This window comes from Balaenoptera borealis (genome assembly GCF_965194805.1).
Source record: "Balaenoptera borealis genome assembly, chromosome: 17".
NCBI classification, from domain to species: Eukaryota; Metazoa; Chordata; class Mammalia; order Artiodactyla; family Balaenopteridae; genus Balaenoptera; species Balaenoptera borealis.
This window is the reverse complement of record NC_138876.1, coordinates 16,274,561-16,292,781: the sequence shown is the minus strand read 5'-3', so window position 1 is coordinate 16,292,781 and position 18,221 is coordinate 16,274,561. Positions and strand designations below refer to the sequence as shown.

Below are 18,221 nucleotides of genomic sequence, written 5' to 3'. Positions count from 1 at the left end.
ACCACCTATTTATACACAGCACTCTTGCATTATCACTGCTTCTGTAACTTTCTGTCTCCTCTACTAGATTATACTCCACATGAACAGCCCTAAGCTTCGCTCACCCCCCTCCCCTATCTCCAGCCCCCAGGACAGAACCTGGCACATAGTGGGTATTCAAATATCTGTTAAGTGAACAAAAGAACTTCAGGCTAATGGGTTGTTAAAAGCCAGGCAGCTTTGCTTTTGAGAATATTGGCTTATCAGGGGAAACTGGGCTGTTGGCTCACTCCAAAATGCCTAGACTAGAGGCCTGGCTGATAAGTCATCAAAATATATTTGGCAGGGGGATGGGGGGAGATGCAAAGAGCCTGCTGGGGGCAGAGGTTTCAGGGAGAAAAGTGTGTGAGTTTTGGTAAGAGCCTTGGAATCATGTCTTGAGAGACCCTGAAAGCTCATCAGACAAGTTGGAATGGGATTCAGTGGAGAATGGGAACCATGACTGGTCGTTACTGACGTAAGAGATGGAGTAAAGTCAGAGATTGGGGGAGATTTGCCTGGCAGCAGGCACAAGGCAGATTGGAACAGTGGAGACCGTGGACAGAAGGAAAGTTATTCCATTTCGGCAGTCCAGACAAGATGTGATCATGTTTTGGACTGGTGTGGAAACATGTACAATGTTATGAGCAAATGATAGAGCTTGGATTCAGATGGAAGGAGAGACACTCGTGAGCTAAGGTAGCATGCCCTGGGCACACAAAGGAAGAATGGCACCAGAGGGAGTAGCCAAGATGACTTCGTGTCACCAGCCCAGGTGACAGAGAGTCTGGTGCCCCTGCAGGCAGAAAAATGTGGAGGCCAGGTGATCATCTTGGCTTTGGAACAAGTTGGGTTTGCAGAAAAGATAATAGGACGTCCTATTATTATTGTTATTGTTGTTGCTATTACTATTTTTATTCTCTAATTGGTTAGAATATTTACATTGAATACTTTCCATATACCAAGTTGTACTATGCTTTTCGTCAGTTGATCGTATTATTTGATTCTCACAACAACCTTCTGAGGAATACTTTCAGTTAGTATCCCCATGATACAAATGAGAAAACTGAGATATCCTTTTCCCTCTGAAATGCTCTGTCCCTCGAACAAGATGATATTATAACGTGTTTCTTTTTAATACCACTCATGACACTGACATACTAATTTTTTTTTTTATTTCTTCCCCTGTGAGCCTGCTGATATTTCAGCAACCAATGCTCAGGGACCATTCTGACCCATTCAGTCAGCCAAGAAGTAACCCCATTTCTCATTCGTGTGTAGGGTTTTGCTTCTTGATATTCATCAGCATATATTTTTTTTAAATATTTTGACCAAGCTCCCATACCCAGGGTCATAGCATGTTGGAGCCTTATGACTGTCAGCTGGAAATTCCTCTGGAAAAGGACAAAAAAATCACAAAGACAGGCCCCTCATGTCTGAAAAAAAAAAATCCACTGAGTATTATTTTGTTTCCTGTCCTTATATATCCATAACTCACAGTCTTTTTCACACTGATCTATAGAATACATCAATTGCCAATAAAGACCTAACTATCTAGGAAGCTATGGACGCCACGTGGTTGGTTATAATTAATTAATATTGTATCCCATCAAAAAAAGAAACCACAAAGGCAGACGAAGGATCAGGCTTGGGTTCGGACATCCATTCAGCAGGCCAGCTCAGCGCTGTACCTCCTATTTGTACAACAGGAAAGTAACAGTAGAGAGCTGGTGTAAAGAAGGTTCTGAGACAGATCACGGAAGGAAACCTCTTCTCAGCCTCAGGGGCCTTATGGGAAAATGGAGGCTATCATATTTCCCGCTCTGCCTCCTGAGGATTAAGAGCTCCTACATGATGATGTACCTAAAAACGTTCTGTGAACTGTAACGCACGTTCCAGACCTGAGGGATACTCACTACCATCAGCATCATTACCGTCATTATTATTGATGCGGAGGAGACAGGGAGGGCTGTTGGCAAAGAGGAACACACAGACTAGTAATTTTCTACCAAAGAGCAGCAGTTTGCAAAATTGCTCAGAAAATGTGAAAGGGGGATGCTGGAAGAGTAGGGAACCCCTACAGGTTCTTTCTCAAGCTTAAATTGTAAAAAAAAAAAAAAAGAAAAAAATCATTCTTTTCTCGGGCCCTTTCACACGAGACTGATTTGGTAAGAACTTTGCCCCTATGGTGAAGGTGATCCCAAAAGAGACCCTGCCTTCCCATTTTCCTTGTGAGTCCCCAACGTGTTGGGAGTGGGGAGACTCAGGACACGACCAGACTTGAGGGCTGGGAGAGGGAATGGGAGTGGGTGGCCGGCACACCCACTCCTGCCTCCACCCCCCAGCCAGTCCTTGGTCTATTCAACCCAGACATCGTGTCGGCAAAGCCAACCGGAATCCTCTCCCTTTCAACCCAAGGCTGGTCCTCCGTGTTATCAAGGGAGCCCTCCCTGGTCTGAGAGCTGTTCCAGGTCCAGGTGGGGCAGGCCTTGCCAATGGCCACCAGAGGCCACTTGTCCAAAGCCCCTTGGTCCATGTACCGTTCCAGGGCATTGATACCTCTCTAAGCCTCAGTTTCCTCATTTGTAAAATGAGTGGGGCTGGACAAGCCTGGATTCAAGTTTGTAGTCTGTGGCCCATAGTTGTCCAAGAATACTGGCTTTCACTCTGCCTGGCCAAAGCTGTTTAGTTGTGTTAGGGTGCAGCTGTGCAAGGGGCTCTGTGTCTGCACCCCCGGGAGCCAACAGTATTTCTGCAGGAGCATGGGAGGGGCTGAAGTCTGTGCTTTGGGCCCAGAGAGGAAGATGCCACCATGTAGTGACCTACCACAGAACATCCATCCCTTACATGACCTTTAACAGCAAGAAGGAAGGACGAGGGAGAGGGATGGGGAAGGGAAGGGGGGAAGAAAGGAGACAGAGAGGAAGGGGGTGAGGGGGAGGGCAGGTAGGCCCCTGTGTGCCCGTCATCTCCTGTGACCCTCACCACAGCCCTGGGAAGTGAGAAGGAAGATATGGATCAGGGCACCTTAAAGACAGTTCGGCTTTAACACACTCAAGGTAAGGAACTCCACCTCCAAGAGAAAGGTGTTCTAAACATGGGGGTGCAGCTGAGGGTGTAGGTCAAACATGCATCCCATCGTCACTCACTTCGAGCAGTTCCATCAGCATCACCTGGGAGCTTTGAAACACACCGAAGCTTGGTCCGTACCCCAAGTTTCTTGTGTAATCACCCGGGGGTGTAGTCTGAGCATCAGGATATGTAAGCAGATGTGATTTATGACTTTAAAGGATCTTTCTGGAGGATTAGTGAGTTGGGGAGGGTGGGACATGAATGGGAAGCTGGGAGACCAGGCAGGAGGCAGGAGGCGATCGCAGGGGCCCAGATGAGAGGTGATGGCGACCTAGGTCAGGGTGGTGGCCATGGAAGGTGAGGGAGGAAGGTGAATCCAGAACCTGATTTGGAGGGAGAGCAAACAGGCCGTGCTGGTGTGAATCTGTGCACGCTCACATGTGTTTCTCTAAAGACTATCATCTTAGAATCTGGAGCAGAGGGAATCATCCTAACTGTGGCAATTTTGTGGAAACTGAAGACAGCAGATCCTGGCCTTGTGGATCAGAGTCCAACAGCGCTGTGGTCTCCAGCTCATTACTCATTCCCAAGAGACAGCAGCCGACTTCTCCAGGGCTGGTGGAACTGGGGCCTCCAGCTTCTGCCTGGAAGCGGGAAGCAGGTCACCAAAGAGGAGGTGTGGAGTGACAGGAAAGTCGCAGGCTGCAAACCTCACTCAGCTGGCCCACGGTAGTGGTGTCCTGTGGCTGCTGTAACGGATGACCAAAAAGGTGTTGACTCAAAACAGCGCAGACTTGTTCTCTTAAAGTTGTAGAGGTCAAGAATCAACAATCAGATCCACAAGACTCAAGTCAAGGTGCTGGCAGGGCTAGATTCTTCTACCAGCTCCTTGCCTTTTTCAGCTTCTAGTGGCTGCCTGCATTCCTTGGCTTGTGGTGCCTTCTTCCATCTTCACAGTGCATCACTCCAATCTCTGCGTCCATCCTCACATCGCCCTCTCCTCATCTGTAGTCAAATTTCCCTCTGCCTCCCTCTATCAGGACACATGTGGTTATATTTAGGGTCCCCTCGGATAATCTAGGATAATCTCTCCATCTCACTATCCTTAATTTAATCACATCATCAAAGTTCCTTTTGCCATATAAGGTTACATCCACAGGATCTAGAGATTAGGACCTGGATATCTTTGAGGCCCATGATTCAGCCTGTGGTACCCTGGGCCCTGTGCAAAGAGATGCAGAAATACAACCCCTGGATGTGGCTTAAATCTGTGAGATTTTTGTCTGGGATTTAACTGGCTTGGATGAATGGCTTTGTGGAGGACATTCTATCAGAGAATACGAGTAAACCTTCAGCCTTTATCCCAGGCTTTGAGATGAAGGGAAGTCTCTTCGAGGTAGAGATGAAAGGGGTTCAAGAGAAAGCTGTGGGTTTGGGGATGCAAAGGAGAGGCTGGAGGGCTGGAGGGAGGGGTAGGGGCTAGAATGGAGAAAGGGATCTGACAGAATCTAAGCGTCTGCTGAAAAGCCCTGTCTCGCCCTGATCCATGCCTGGGGAACAGAAAAATCTCACTTCTCTCCCAGCTCCAAGAAGATGAAGTGTGTGCAAATCACCCGCAGGAGCAAAAGGAAAAGGTTACACGAGGAATTGTCGATATGATAAATCCCTGCAGTCTCACAGCCTCTCTAAATGTTTTGATACAGAATGTGATGGATTGTAAATCAGAGTAGGCCTATCTTAAACATTTGAGAGCACCTTATTTATTTATGTATGTGACACGTAAAACCAGAATTGATTCCTTTTTCTTTCTGTCTCAGGGAGATTTTTTTTTTCCTGCTTTCAGAAACACATCACTCTTCCCCCAGCCCCGGTTTTCTGTGTTTGTGGGTGTGTGGGCCTGTATGTGGTGGTGGCTGTTATGATTCTTTCTACCCAGAAAAAGGATGCTTTGCCTTGAAGAAGATGATAGCACCGGGAACTAACTGCAAAAATAATGAAGCCACTTTGCTTCAAAATATGTCTTAATCTTGTTGCTTTTTTTTTTTTCACAAGATTATTGCTCAGAGAAAGAGAGGGTGTAAAGATGCTACAATGTGATAGATTTGCGATATGAAACCCAGGCAGACACATACAGAGACTATTTCCCAGTTGTCCTGGCTTGGATCTACAGTCATGAAGTATCAAGCCCCTCCATGGGATCAAATTAAACTTGCCTTTGTCATACTCTTTCTACAACACTAATTTCTGCTTTATAATTCATCACAGTGGTAAGTGTTGGATGGCGCCTCGATTCACACCCAAGTCTGTTCTAATTCCAAAGCTAGTAGACTTACCCACTCTGCTTAACTGGCTTCTTAAGGACCAGTTCAGCTCAAAACACCTTGATCCCATGATGACATTGAGGGCAGACAGCCACCCAGCAGAACCCATCACCCCAACACAACCACCTCTGGGAGAAACTTCACCCACCTGCCTGGGCAGATAGGCCATGAGATACTGGGTCCTCTCGCCATACTTACATCCTGTCCCTTCCCAAATCTCAAGGTTGGGCTTACCTAACAGGCAGGCCTAGGTCACCTCTACGAGCCTCCCAACTCTGATGCCCTGTGAACCTTCTTGATTCTGGTTTTTCTCCTTTGGCTTCTCTCGTTAAAGGCAGAGAATGGCATTTGGGTGCAAAGTCTTTATTTATAAGCCATCAAGATACTGCTTCATTTTGACTTCAAAAAAACCGTATGCTCTTAGAGGAAAACATAGGAAAAACACTCTTTGACATAAACCACAGCAAGATCTTTTTTGACCCACCTAGAGTAACAGAAATAAAAACAAAAATAAACAATTGGGACTTAATTAAACTTAAAAGCTTTTGCACAGCAAAGGAAACCATAAACAAGACAAAAAGACAACCCTCAGAATGGGAGAAAATATTTGCAAATGAAACAACAGACAAAGGATTAATCTCCAAAGTATACAAACAGCTCATGGAGCTCACTATCAAAAAAACAAACAGTCCAGTTAAAAAATGGGTGGAACACCTAAATAGACATTTCACCAAAGAAGACATACAGATGGGCAATAGGCACATGAAAAGATGCTCAACATCACTAATTATTAGAGAAATGCAAATCAAAACTACAATGAGGTATCACCTCACACCGGTCAGAATGTCCAGCATCAAAAAATCTAGGAACAATAAATGCTGGAGGGCTTCCCTGGTGGCTCAGTGGTTGAGAATCCGCCTGCCAATGCAGGGGACACGGGTTGGAGCCCTGGTCCGGGAAGATCCCACATGCCGCGGAGCAACTAAGCCCATGCGCCACAACTACTGAGCCTGCACTCTAGAGCCAGCGAGCCACAACTACTGAGCCTGCATGCCACAACTACTGAAGCCCGCATGCCTAGAGCCCGTGCTCCGCAACAAGAGAAGCCACTGCAATGAGAAGCCCGTTCACCTCAACGAAGAGTAGCCCCCACTTGCCACAGCTAGAGAAAGCCCACGTGCAGCAACAAAGACCCAATGCAGCCAAAAATAAATAAATAAATAAAATAAATTTTTAAAAATAATAATATAAATAAACAAATGCTGGAAAGGGTGTGGTGACAAGGGAACCCTCCTGCACGGTTGGTGGGAATGTAAATTGATACAACCACTATGGAGAACAGTATGGAGGTTCCTTAAACTAAAAATAGAACTACCATATGAGCCAGCAATCCCACTACTGGGCATATATCCTGAGAAAACCATAATTCAAAAAGAGACATGTACCACAATGTTCATTGCAGCTCTATTTACAATAGCCAGGGCACGGAAGCAACCTAAATGTCCATCAACAGATGAATGGATAAAGAAGATGTGGCACATATATACAGTGGAATATTAGCCATAAAAAGAAATGAAATTGAGTTTTTTGTAGTGAGGTGGATGGACCTAGAGTCTGTCATACAGAGTGAAGTAAGTCAGAAAGAGAAAAACAAATACCGTATGCTAACACATATATATAGAATCTAAATTTTTAAAAAATGGTACTGATGGACCTAGTTGCAGGCCAGGAATAAAGATGTAGACATAGAGAATGGACTTGAGGACACAGGGTGGGAGGGGGAAGCTGGGGCGAAGTGAGAGTAGCATCGACATATATACACTACCAAATGTAAAATAGATAGCTAGTGGGAAGCAGCAGCATAGCACAGGGAGATCAGCTTGGTGCTTTTCGATGACCTAGAGGGGTGGGATAGGGAGGATGGGAGGGAGGCTCAAGAGGGAGGGGTTATGGGGATATATGTATGCACATGGCTGATTCACTTTGTTGTACAACAGAAACTAACAGTATTGTGAAGCAATTATACTCCAATAACAATCTATTAAAAGAAAAAAAAACCGTATGCTATGGTTTTGTTTTTTAATCCACTTTATACAAAGTATTCCTTGGGACTAAAATTTCTCTTACTATTTGATCTAGACTCACAGGTGACTTTTCCCTCCCTCTTTTTTGGAGATGTTTGGCGCTCTCAACTCATCTCATGCTCATCTATCCCTGAACTGTCCCAAGTAGGGAAAAGAACTTTTTCCCATTATGAAACCATCCAAGAGTTTTGTTTTCATGTTAGCAAGTGAAAAGTTGTACTTTTCAATGCAGATTTTTAAGACCTTTCCCAAAGAAGTATTTTGAGAGGGAATATAATTTTTAAATAATAACTGAATAATTTGAAAATTACTTTGCAGTGAACATCAAATGTCACATGTAGTCAGGGAGTCTCTGCCTCTGTTTTCATTGATACTCGTTACTGTGTCAAGTTTACTGTTTCTTGATATGAAGAGCTCAGCTTAGATGCCCTCTCCTCAAAAAGGCTTTCCCTGATTACCTCCTTGAAAGTAGGTCTTGGGGAATCCCTGGTGGGCCAGTGATTAGGACTCCGAGCTCTCATTGCCAAGGGCTGGGGTTCAATCCCTGGTTGGGGAACTAAAATCCCGCAAGGCAGGTGGCGTGGCCAAAAAAAAAAAAAAGAAACTAGGTCTTAAGTCACCGTCACATCATTTTTTTTCTTTTTTTTTTTAAATGTATTTATTTTATTTATTTATTTTTGGCTGTGTTGGGTCTTCGTTGATGCACGCGGGCTTTCTCTAGTTGCGGCGAGCAGGGGCTACTCTTTGTTGCGGTGCGCAGGCTTCTCATTGCGGTGGCTTCTCTTGTTGCGGAGCACGGGCTCTAGGCGTGCAGGCTTCAGTAGTTGTGGCTCGTGGACTCAGTAGTTGTGGCACAAGGGCTCAGTAGTTGTGGCTCGAGGGCTCTAGAGTGCAGGCTCAGTAGTTGCAGCACACACGCTTAGTTGCTCCACGGCATGTGGGATCTTCCTGGACCAGGGCTCGAACCCATGTCCCCTGCATCGGCAGGCGGATTCTTAACCACTGTACCACCAGGCAAGCCCCTGTCACATCATTTTTAAGCACTCTTTGAAGAGTAAATACTTAACCACTATCTACAAGTTCTTTGTTTTCTATTTTCTGTCTCCCCCTCCTAGATCATGGGCACCTTGAAAGCAGGAATCTTATGTCTTATTTCCTGAGTATCAAAGCAGTGTCTGGCACAGAGCAGGCACTCAAGAAGGAATGAAGGAATGAATGAATGTATGAATGAGTGAATGAATGAGTGACCATCTGAGCTGTGTTCTCTTTTCCAAGGTGCATGTTTCTGCTTCCAAAGAATAGTCTTCTGCTGTATTTCCCTTTTAAAACACCAGGACTGCTGTAGGACAGGAATGGAGCACTGAGGTGAAATTGGGTGGCAGAAAGCACCTCTCACAGCCAGTTCCTAATACTCCTAAGGAGGTTTTGAAGATGAGGATGACACGGTCAGATTCACGTGTAGAGACATGACGTTTAATCATGGCATTAGTTGTGACATAGGCAGTGGCAAGAAATCTGTTTCTGAAAACAGAGTATTGAAGTTTGTGAAGGATGTACTTTTATTGATTAGCAAGGACTCCAGGTTAGCCCTATATGAATGGCACTCCCGTTAACATCCTGAGATTCTTTCTTAAGGGAAAGAGAATGGTGTGGAATGATACCCAACATGACAAGAATGAGAGAACATTGCAAACAGGCATATCACCTAGCATGTCTACCGTGGCAGGGAAAGACTAAGGATAGCCGTTTTAGAAAGAAATGGTGGCAGCGAGGAGGTTGGCCTGAAACCGTGTCTGTCAGGACGTTTTCAGTCATAGGTGCCAGAAAGCCCCATCAAACTGGCGTAAGCAAACTGCCGAAAGGGAAGGTCGATGCGTGTGTCAGATTCAGGCGTAGCGGCATACAGAGGGATGTGATGGGGGCTCTGCATCTCTCAACTCAGCTGGTTCCGACCGCTCCACTCGGGTCGTCAGGCCACTCCTTAAATCACTCGCTCTCGTGGGGGGACATGATGTACTGAGTGGTCAGGACCAAGTCACATGCCCACTGCTGGAGGATCCACAGGGGCCAAGAGTGGGTGGGGGTCTTTCTCTAGAAAGAAGTGGACTGCCCTGGCCAGAGGAGGAAGGGCTGGCGGACAGGCAGTGCCTGCCACAGCCAGGTGAAGCCCAGAGGCCAGGCCAGGACGGAGGGAGGCATTGCAGCTGCTGGGAGAAGCCAGGAGGGGGGACCCTGCCGGGCGCGGAGGAACAAAGGACGGGGAGCCGTTATGGAAGCAGAGTCGGGAGGGCCTGGTACATAATTAGCTGTGGGGTGGGGAGGGAGTGGAGGAGCAAGAGGAATCTGGGTTTCCAGCCCGAATGACTAAGAAGAGCGGGATGCTTTTATTTGGAATGAGGAGCGTTACAGCAAGATGGGGTTTGGGAGATGGGGGAGGAGCTTGGTTCTAGACGTGTTCAAGTTGAGGCTCCCGGTGAGGATCAGAGACGCACGGAAGCCACACTCGGAAGAGGCTGCAAGACCAAATTTGCCCTCCAGAGCCCCCTTCCAGGTGGGGGTAACGGAGCAGAGTGCGTTCAACTGAGTGGGAGTGGATCGTGCTTTTTTTTTTGTTTTGAATTCATGTATTATTTTCCTTGGTTTTCGTGAATCATCTGGGTCTTGTTCCAAAAATCGTGTTTCAGGGGAGAGTGGCTGCTCCAGCGTTTGTCCGGTTATAAGTCCGTGTAGTCCGTCCTCACTGTCAGCTGGAGGTGGGAAAGGAAGGTCTGGGGCTCTGCAAAGGGGAGCCGGGGCTAGAAAGGCTCGTTTGGTAGATGCCTGTCTGCAAGGGTGAGTTTAGTGCTTTGGGATGGATGAGATCACCAAGGACAATGGAGATGAGAGGGATGAGAAAGAGCCCAGAGCATGGAGATGACAGCAGAAAATGGATGAGGAAGCAAAGTAGGAACTGCCAGGAAGAGAACAAGGGGCACCACCCAGGAGAGCCAAGGGGAGGCGATTTAAGGAAGGCAATTTGCCCCACAGAGTCAGTGATGCGGGATATATTCGGCAGTTTAAAAGTGTCGACAGAGCAAGGAGGACAGAATGCGCAGAGGTGAGGGATGAACGGGGCAGTAACAGGAGGGGCGAGCAGCGGTCATCTCGAACTTCCTTTGAGACATTTGATGGTTACGTGATTTTAACAGCAGGTACCCTCCCTATGCTGCAAGCTCAGAGCTTATTGTATTTGGGGCCCAGAGGCCAACACTGTGTGCAGAGAGCTCACTGGATACTCTCAGCACCCCTTCGACATGGGTACCATTTTCATCCCCAGATTACCGATGGAAAGGCTGAGGCTTCGGAGGATGGGTGTAACTTGCCCAGGCTCACACGCCAGTGAGTGGTGGCACCAGACCCAGAAGGCCAGTCTCTTTCACTCGGGAGCCTCTGCCCTAGAAAGTAAGAGTTGCGTAATAATGTGTAGATGATGGTGGAATTGAGCAGCTTTGGGAACTTTGATGTTGCTTTTCATGTTTGTTTTGCTTTGTCTACTTTTTTAGGGAAATGGCAAACTGAAGTGCTCATAACCCAAAGGGAAGGAGATCCAGTGAAGGGAGATAGATAAGAGTTGAGGGAGCCGATGAGTGCTGGGCTGGGGTCCCTGGGGAGCAGAGGTCAGGCCTCGAGGCCAGGTGGATGGGTTAACTTATAACGGGGAGACCCGCTACCTCCTCCGATGTAGAGAGAAAAGAGACGAGTGTGGAGATGGGGAAGAAAGTGACCTTGATCTTCTCAGCAAGATAGATAGATAGAAAGCAAAATCTTCTACTAAAACAGAGAGGGAAAGTTGGGAGAATTAAAAATATTGGCACAGTTGCCATAGAAATGTCTATGGGTATGAACAAAAGACGAGTAAAAAGATGTCGAAGCAGCATGACTCAGGTGAGATGAGCGGGTGTAAACGCACAGCACCTGGCATGGGGGTTGGCAGCTGAGGGGCTGTGGGGGAAAAGGTCAGGATGCTCCCAGGGGGGCCTGAGAAGGAGGAGGGGCAGAACAGTACCTCTGAACCTCACTTTGTCAAGTCCCTCATCACTAATACCAGCTCACTCATTAAAGTCACCCTTTTAGGGAACCAGATCGTGCCAGCTTTAAAGGGTCTCATTCAGTCCAATCCTGCAGGTGGAGATCCACCCATTTCACAGACGCAAGGACTGAGGCTGGCAACGGTGAACGAGCGTGCTGCGGTTGGTGTTCTCCAGGCTGCATGTGGGTTCGGGGCCTGGGCAGTGGGCATCCCAGCTGTGGCCAGAGAAGGGCGGACTGCTGTTAGTAAGTGGCAGAACCAGGATTCAAACCGGGAGGCCTGGTTCCAGCCTGTGGCCCCTTCCATCCACCACGTGGGCACTAGTGGTGGGAACTGAGGGGGAGCAGGACAGCCAGAGGCCACGTCCTCACCTAGTGAAGAAACGAAAGTCTGAGCTTTGGAATTCATTGCTTTGAGTAAATGTAAATTCTGGGCCCCAGGCTCATGTGGGCCCAGAATGGATCTGCCTTCTCAGGCGTGGCTGGCTTTCTTTCTCACAACCCCACCTCAAGTCACCACTCCTACCCACTGCTAGCAGGACACCAGCCGCCTCTCAGAGCTCTGTGTCACCTAAATGCATGGTGACACTAATGTCACCATTTCATTTCATGAATTTCATTTCATCCGCTGAAAATTTTTGGCTGGAAGAGACCACGCAAGCTTTCTTCCACCTAATAAGAGAGCATCTCAGAGTAGCAAGTTGAAAAAGACATTACAATTCAATTAAAAGCTTCCTCTTTTGAACACTCCCAGTGGGGAAGAGCCACTCAGAATTTGTGAGAAACCTAATTTATAGACCCAGTGTCAGGAAATGGAATTGTTAACAATTAGCAGCTGTGTGTTACCGGGACCCAGCAGGGGGTGTAGAGCCAAGGATGATCGGGGCTCCACCCTCCTCAGCAAGCCAGTTAACCTCTCTGAGCCTCAGTTTCCTTATCTGTGAAATGGTGAGCATCACCATCTGTTGGTGTTGTGGGAATGATAAAGATTATGCATGTGAATGGCATCTTGTGACTACATTATCCTGCCTACATTTGACCAGATCAGCAAACCCTTCTTGACTTTAAAAAAAAAAAAAAAAAAAAAGTCTGCGAAACTGAGCAATAAAAGTTAAGCACAAACAGAGATAATGGGAAACAGCTTCTTAAAGCTCACCTCCCCAGCCACCGACTCTGCTGCTACGTACCCTGTTGTTTCTAAAGATGTCTTACACTCCATTATCGAGCGCCCTGTATTCTGTGTTCTTTTCTCTTCCAGCATCGTTACTTTGTACAATTCTTCCCCCATTTCTGCATCATCCTCCGAACTGTCATTCCCCGGGGAGCACGCTAATTTACCCTGGTCCGGCACAGAACACAGCGAGGAATATTCCCCATCTTCACGGCACAGGGTTGGCCTGAGCCCAACCACTTCTGAATCAGGAGAGGCCAACTGATGGCTTCTTGCCGAGGCCACTGAACCTGGCTGCCCATCAGTCATGGTGGCTGCTTGTTAAAAAAAATGCAGATTCCTGGGCCTGCTCCTGGATGCTTGGGATTAATAAGTCTGGACTGGGGCTCAGGAATGGGCATTTTTACAAAGCACCCCAGGTGGCATCTGATGGTTTGGGGGCCACCCTATAGGCCCACCCCCAAAATTCAAGTTTAGATTTCAAGTAAGCTGGGGAGAAATCAGTAAAGCTCAGGAGTTAACTCAGGGTCACCAGTGACACTTCAAAAGCCTCTCCCATTTAACAGCTGGGATAAATGGAGACAAGGATGGAGACAGATGAGGAGAGAGCTGGGAGCTTAGAGCAAAACCCAGGATCCCTGCATCCCATTCCTTTCTCCACCTATCTATCTCCCCGCAACCATCACCATCACAACATACCTGCCCATCAGAATTCCTTCTTCTGGGGTGCAGTGCAGCGAGGACAATGTTATGACTTTAAAACATAAAAGAACAATCGCACACACACACACACAGAAGATCTACCCTTGATGAACTGCGGCAGAATCTGTTAACAGCTCTGTCAGAAGACCCAGCAAAGCTAAAAGTATCCTTCTGGGCTTTGATGTCTTGACAAGATGCTTCCTTTGAAAGTTCAGAGACAGTCCCGTTATTTCCTCTGACAGCCCCAGTGAAAAGCTCTGAAATCAGAAGTGGCGTCCTGCTAGAGCCTGAAGGTGTGATTCCTTGAGAGTGGCACGTGTGCCCGCCCCCCCTCCCCCGAGGGCCCCAGCCTCCTCCACTAACTCCAACCTCTGACCCCCCTCGGGCTGGAGACCCCGGCCACAGGGGGGGCCTCTGCGGTCTGACTCTTCACCTCCCCCAGAGCCTCCCTAGGGAGGTCAAGGTCTGGACATTTCCCTCATCTGACAGCCAGGCTATGTGCAAGCCACCTTGCAAAGAGTTTCCAGGGGCTGATTTGACAGTTTGACCCATTTTTCCTCCCCCTGAGGGCCACAGGTCACTCCCAGAAAAGGTCAGGAAATGCTAGTGCCCTGTGTCTGGAAATGAGCAGAGTGGGGAGGAGGGAGACCAAGGGGATGACAGCGGGAAGGTGCTCACCTGGAGAGCCTTACAGAGCCTTCTGTTCCGAGTGTCCACCCATGCAGTGTCATCCTTACCTAGGAGTTTGTTAGAGATGCAGAATGTCAGTCCCACCCCAGACTTACTGAATCCAAATCTGTATTTTAACAAGATCACCGGGTGATTTGTCTACACTTAAAGAGCTGTATCCCAACTCTACTGCTCCAGGCTGTGTGACCATGGCCACACTCCTTAACCTCTGTGAGCTTCAGTGTCTACATAGGGTTTTTGAGAAATGAAACACTTAGCACTCGGCACATACTAAGCTTTCAGTGAATGTTCACCATCATTGTTATCGGGAAAATGATTAAGGGAGAATCCGTTTTGCCACATTTAAACTCAAATTATCCAGCCACTCCTTGGTGGAGAAGGAAGTCCAAACTGAATGGGAGATAGTTCCAAATACAAAGTGAAGAGCCCTCAACATCTACTTAAAGAGCAAACCTAAAGACTGGAGAGAGGGATGTCTCTTAGCAGCCTGGGCCCTGACTATTGAACTTGAGGTTAAAGATGATTATTCATCTGTTTGGCTTGGGGAGTACCTTCATTCCTGTGCCTTCTTTTCCTGCCATCCCCACCCCCCAAACTTATCTCCCAGACCCTGCTGCTTCCATGATCCTGCCTAAAAGGCCTTGCCACTCCTTCACCAGCAGAATGAAATCCTACCTCCTTAGCATGGCATTCAAGGCCCTTCACAATCTAGCCCAACCTGACTTGTCAGCCACCTCTGGGCTGCCCTCACGCCTGCCCTTTAGCCTCAGTCCTTGTCATTCCTCTGACATTTCCTTGCTGTTGCTGTGTCCTCTGCCTGGCAGTACTCTGTTCCTCTACTTGGAGTCACTCCCCTTCTCTCTACCCGGCAGGATCCAACTCCGCCTTTGGAGCCCTGTTTACCCAGGGAGGCTGTGCAGTGTGCAGAGAGAACGGCTGCAGCTTGAGTGGACTTTGTTTAAATCCCACCTCTGCCATGAACTAGTCGTGTGACCTTGGGCAAGGCAATTATCCTCCCTGGCCTGGGTTCTCTCTTCCATCGATTGAGGCTAATGACCACTGCTTTGCAGGGTTGTTATGAGGGTTCATCAACAAAGTAGGGAAAATTTCAATTAATCATAGTCAAGGCCGTTTTCTTTTAAGAAGAAAGTTACCTCCCCTGTGAAGCCTTTAGCATCCTTTTCCCGCCTGTCCTACACAATTAAGTTTGGCCTCCTCTGTGTTTCACAAACTCTTTCTCCTTCTTGTCTCTGCAATGTCTGAATGCTCCAGTGAGGCTTTCTCACAGAAGGAGTCCCTGATCTCCCTGCTTAAGATCACAGGCCGCCCCATACTACCCAAAGCAATCTACAGATTTAATGCGCTCCCTATCAAATTACCTGTGGCATTTTGCACAGCACTAGAACAAATAATCCTAAAATTTATATGGAACCACAAAAGACCCAGAATTGCCAAAGCAATCCTGAGGAGAAAGAACAAAGCAGGAGGCATAACCCTCCCAGACTTCATACTATACTACAAAGCTACAGTAATCAAAACAGCATGGTATTGGCACTAAAACAGACATAGGGATTAATGGAACAGAATAGAAAGCCCAGAAGTAAGCCCACATACCTATGTTCAATTAATCTTTGACAAAGGAGGCAAGAATATAAAACGAAAAAAAAAACCATCTCTTCAGCAAGTGGTGTTGGGAAAGTTGGACAGCCTCATGTAAATCAATGAAGTTAGAACACACCCTCATACCATACACAAAAATAAACTCAAAATGCCTTAAAGACTTAAATATAAGATATGACAGGGACTTCCCTGGTGGTCCAGTGGTTAAGACTTTGCCTTCCAATGCAGGGGGTGCAGGTTCGACCCCTGGTTGGGGAGCTAAGATCCCACATGCCTTGCTGCCAAAACACCAAAACATAAAACAGAACAATATTCAATAAAGACTTTTTAAAAAAAGAGACATGACAGGGACTTCCCTGGTGGTCCAGTGGTTAAGACTCCATGCTCCCAATGCAGGAGGCCTGGGTTCAATCCCTGGTCAAGGAACCAGATCCCACATGCTGCAACTAAGAGTTCATATGCCACAACTAAGAGCCCGCGTGCCTCAACTTAGAGTCCGCATGCTGCAGTGAAGATCCAGTGTGCCACAACTAAAAGATCCCACATGCCGCAACAAGGATCCCACGTGCTGCAACTGAAAGAGATCCTGTGTGCCACAACAAAGATCCCACACATGGTAATGAAGATCCCACATGCTGCAACTAAGACTTGGCTCAGCTAAATAAATAAATAAATATAAAAGTTTTTTTTTAAAAAAGACATGACACCATAAAACTCTGAGAAGAGAACATAGGCAAGACATTTTCTGACATAAATCTTACCAATGTTTTCTTAGGTCGGTCTCCCAAGGCAATAGAAATAAAAGCAAAAATAAACAAGTGGGACCTCATCAAACTTATAAGCTTTTGCACAGCAAAGGAAACCATAAACAAAACAAAAAGACAACCTAAAGACTGAGAGAAAATATTTGCAAATGATGCAACCAACAAGGGCTTAATTTCCAAAATATACAAACAGCTCATACAACTCAATATTGAGAAGACACACAACCCAATTGAAAAATGGGCAGAAATATGGGGATATATGTATATGTATGGCTGATAACTTTGTTATAAAGCAGAAACTAACACACCATTGTAAAGCAATTATACTCCAATAAAGATGTTTAAAAAAATAATTTAAAAAATTAAATTAAATTTTAAAAAAAAAGAAAAATGGGCAGAAGACCTAAATAGACATTTCTCCAAAAAAGATGTACAGATGGCCAACAGGCACATGAAAAGATGCTTAACATCACTAATTATTAGAGAAATGCAAATCAAAACTACAATGAGGTACCACCTCACATCAGTCAGAATGGCCATCATCAAAATGTCTACAAATAACAAAGTCTGGAGAGGGTGTGGAGAAAAGGGAACCCTCCTACACTGTTGGTGAGAATATAAGTTGGTGCAGCCACTATGGAAAACAGTATGGAGGTTCCTCAAAAAACTAAAAGTAGAGTTGCCATATGATCCTGCAATCCCACTCCTGGGCATATATCTGAAGAAAACCATAATTTGAAAAGATACATGCACCCCAGTATTCATTGCAGCACTATTCACAATAGCCAAGACATGGAAGCAACCTAAATGTCCACTGACAGATGAATGGATAAAGAAGATGTGGTACATATATACAATGGAATACTACTCAGCCATGAAAAAGAATGAAATAATGCCATTATCAGCTACATGGATGGACCTAGAGATTATCATACTAAGTGAAATAAGTCAGAAAGAGAAAGACAAATACCATATGATATCGCTTATATGTGGAATCTAAAATATGACACAAATGAACTTATCTAAGAAACAGAAACAGACTCACAGACATAGAGAACAGACTTATGGTCACCAAGGGGGAGGGGGCATGGGGGAGGGATGGATTGGGAGTTTGGGGTTAGCAGATGCAACCTATTATATATAGAATGGATAAACAACAAGGTCCTACTGTATAGCACAGGGAACTATAGTCAATATCCTGTGATAAACCATAATGGAAAAGAACATATATATATATATATATATATTTATATATATATACATATATATATATTATATATATATATATAATATATATATATGTATATATATTATATATATATATACACACACACACACATAACTGAATCACTTTGCTGTACAGTAGAAAGTAACACAACATTGTAAATCAACTACACTTCAATAAAATAAAATAATCATAGGTCGCCCCACTTCCCACCCCATCCTCTTCGCTGTTTGACTTTTCTCCTTTGTGCTTATCAGTGTCGGCTTCTGCTTGTTAATTCGTGTGAATGTGAGTTCCACAAGAGCCGAGATTCCTGTCTACTCACTCCTGCATCCTCGGCACCTACAAATGTGTCTGGCACTCATAGGCTCTCAGACAGGATTTGAAGACTGCATGTGAAAATCATTGTGTGCCATCGAGGGGTATTCAGATGGCCCTGCCCTGCCCAGCTGTGAAGGGCTAAATTGTGTCCCCACCCAAATTCAT

General features: G+C 46.1%; 1 protein-coding gene and 1 long non-coding RNA gene across 9 annotated transcripts in view; one reads left to right on the top strand and one right to left on the bottom strand.

The window, feature by feature from the left end:
• ZHX2 (zinc fingers and homeoboxes 2) overlaps positions 1-18,221 on the top strand; it is a 182,216-nt gene that overhangs the window by 139,398 nt on the left and 24,597 nt on the right. The window lies entirely within an intron of this gene.
• Positions 5,118-18,221, bottom strand: part of LOC309615180 — a 36,454-nt gene continuing 23,350 nt past the window's right edge. For 3 of the 4 annotated variants that reach the window (XR_014236595.1, XR_014236596.1, XR_014236598.1), the window contains 3 exons: positions 14,115-14,173; positions 13,539-13,693; positions 8,514-10,929 (listed from right to left, as the gene is read on the bottom strand). This is a non-coding gene — a long non-coding RNA (uncharacterized lncRNA). Of the gene's footprint in view, positions 5,896-8,513; positions 10,930-13,538; positions 13,694-14,114; positions 14,174-18,221 lie in introns of those variants that run through there. The other variant, XR_014236597.1, reaches the window with a different exon arrangement.